We start from the raw sequence: 3,183 nt of genomic DNA on the forward strand, positions 1-3,183 counted from the left end.
AGCATATGTTGCTCCAAAACCTGTACGTACCTTTCAGCATTAATGGTGCCTTCACAGATGTGCAAGTTCCCCCTGCCATGGGCACTAACACCCCTGTATCATCACAGATGCTGGCTTTAAACTTTGCGCTGATAACAATCCAGATGGTCCTTTTCCTCTTGACCCGGAGGACACGATATCCATAATTTCCAAAAACAATTTGACATGTGGACTCGTCAGACCACAGCACACTTTTCCCCTGCTCTGCCCCCTATTCCTGTTCTCTCCTGCTGGCTAATCTCCGCAGGGAAGATCAACTGCCTTTCATCACCCCTGTGAATGGTTGCTTGTCAAAGTCACTTTACACCAGTCACAGCCTGAAGTAGGCGGGACATTAAAAAAGGTTGAGTCACTACAGCGAACTTTAGAAATGTTGAACTCTGTATGCATGGTTATTATTACTGAGAAGCCTACTTTGCGTAACAAATGAGAGACTAACCACCATGTAGAGCATGTTTCATGCACAATAATATTATGACGGAAGAAACCCACTAAAATGAAACTGGAATTAATGTTAGGCTTCTAATTGTAAGCTATAGTAGCCTATAGTCCTACTATTATCCGAAATTATAATGAATATACAAACATTGGCGCTAATTAAACCTTAACCAAAGTGGTGTAGGCTAATATCAGAAAATGGTTTTATTAGTGAAACAGCTGAATCTCAACTAATAAACTAGCTAAACAGATTATCCAAATAAAGTGTAACCTGTTAATATACTATTATACTAGCAATATTTTTTATTTAATGTTATATTTATTAATACACTCATTTATACCTTTACTCCCCCAGGTTGTAGATATTTTGTTTATGAAATGGTCAGAAATAAGAAAATGCATAGATTTCGGTCATAAGGTGACTCATTGCCTTTACTGCACGTGTACCGATCATGCTTACTGTCACGCAAAGTATAGACAAAAGCAGTAATTAGGCATAACATTTTTATTGTTTTTATTGGGGGTCTACCAAACCTCTCAGCCCCAGGGCCTAACGTTAGGTTAAAGTGGGCCTCGGTAGAAGACGAAGAGAGATGGGGCACCAGCTGGAACAATCTTCCATTCGGCCTGGCACTTTCCCCTCGCACATTCACCAAGTGTATGGATGCAGCACTGGCCCCGCTGAGGCTCCAGGGCATCCAGATTTCAACTACATCGACGACTGGCTCATCCTAGCCCAGTCTCGAGAGTTGGCGATTTGGCATCGAGATGTCATTCTGGCTCATCTGCAGCGTTTAGGGCTGAGGCTCAACGCAAAGAAGAGTGTGCTGGCGCCCACCCAACGGACTACGTTCCTAGGGGTAGTATGGGATTCGACAACGATGCGGGCACAATTGTCTCCGGCACGTGTCGACACCATATTGGCTGCCGTGAAAGGGGTTAAGTTAGGCCACGCCATCACTATGAAACACTTTCAACGAGTGTTGGGTCTCCTGGCGGCTGCGTCCAGCGTAATATCATCTGGACTGCTGCACATGAGACCCCTGCAGTGGTGGCTAAGGCCCAAGGGTTTTTCCCCGAGGGGAAATCCTCTTCATCTGATTTGGGTTACGCGCAAGTGTCTTCGTTCCCTATTAGTTTGGATGGAAACTTGGTTCCTGTCCCAGGGGCCCGTGCTGGGAGGATCTTGTTGCTGGCTAGTCATTTCGACAGACGCCTCCCTCACGGGCTGGGGCGCGGTCATGGACGGCCGCTTTGCAAGGGGATCCTGGCAGGTGCATCAATCCGAGTGGCATATCAACTGTCTCGAGATGTTGGCGGTGTTCCAGGCTCTAAGGAGTTTCCTGCCCGATCTCCAAGGCCAACACGTCCTGGTTCGTTCCGTCAACACAGCGGTGGTGGCCTATCTGAATCACCAGGGTGGTCTGCGCTCGAGCCCTCTGTACAGACTGGCGCGTCAGATCCTCCTGTGGTCCCAGTAGAGGTTACTATCGCTCAGGTTGATGTATCTCCCGGGGACGCAGAATCAGGGAGCAGACCTGCTGTCGAGGCAGGGGCTGATGCCCGGGGAATGGAGACTTCACCCCGAAGTGGTGGAGCTCTTGTGCGAAGAGTTCGGCCCCATAAACATGGATCTGTTTGCGTCTCAAGAGACTACGCACTGCCCGCTGTACGCTTTTCCCCCAGTCGCTCTGCTCCTGGGGGTTCTGGAGTGGGTCCGCCAGGACAATGTCGGTCTACTGCTCGTAGCCCCATTCTGGCCAACCCGGGTGTGGTTCTCGGACATCATGATCGCTCCTGGACGGCCCGCCGTGGCGGGTCCCTCTGAGGCGAGACCTGCTGTCCCAGGCGCCAGGTTATTCACCCTTGCCCCGCCATATGGCGACTGTGGGTCCGGCCCCTGAGGGGGCACAGTACCTAGAGGCGGGTCTAACAGCCGGAGCCAACACGTCCAGGGCCCCGTCCACAAGGATCCTCCGTGGTGCGCTGAGGATGAGACCTGCGACTCGGTCCAAGGTTCCCACTTGGGATCTGGCGGTGGTTCTTGGGGCGTTGGCTGAGGCCCCCTTCGAACCCCTGGAGTCTGAGGCTAAGCAGTTGACCCTCAAGATGGCCTTTCTCTTTGCTATCACCTCTCTGAGGAGGGTGGGGGATCTCCAAGCGCTTTCGGTTTCCCCGCAAGCCTGGAGTTTGCCCCGGGGAATATTAGGGCTATCCTACACCCTCGTCCAGGATACATCCCTAAAGTGCCTTCTTGTGCGGCATAGTCCACAGTGCTGCATTTCATCCTCCACCTCATGTGACGGCGGAGGACGGGAGACTTCATCTGCTCTGCCCTGTCAGAGCACTGAGTATTTACACTCTGAGGTCCTCCCGTTGGAGGAAGGCTGACCAGCTGCTAGTGTGTTTTGGGTCTCCCAGGGCCGGGCTCCCTGCATCCAAACATATTATTAGCAACTGGATTGTTCAGACTATTTCCCTGGCCTATCAGGTCGCGGTTTGCCTTCACCTGTGGCTGTGAGGGCTCATTCTACCAGAGGCATGGCGGCCTCTCGAGCCCTCCTTTCCGGGGCCTCTTTGCAGGATGTTTGTTTAGCGGCTGGCTGGGCCACTCCGCACACATTCATTCGGTTTTACAGTCTTGACCTTCCTTCGGCACCTGGCACTCGTACGCTCTCCTCTTAGTCGTGCCACTTTATTGCACAC

The sequence above is a fragment of the Micropterus dolomieu genome, linkage group LG02 (genome assembly GCF_021292245.1).
Source record: "Micropterus dolomieu isolate WLL.071019.BEF.003 ecotype Adirondacks linkage group LG02, ASM2129224v1, whole genome shotgun sequence".
NCBI lineage: Eukaryota > Metazoa > Chordata > Actinopteri > Centrarchiformes > Centrarchidae > Micropterus > Micropterus dolomieu.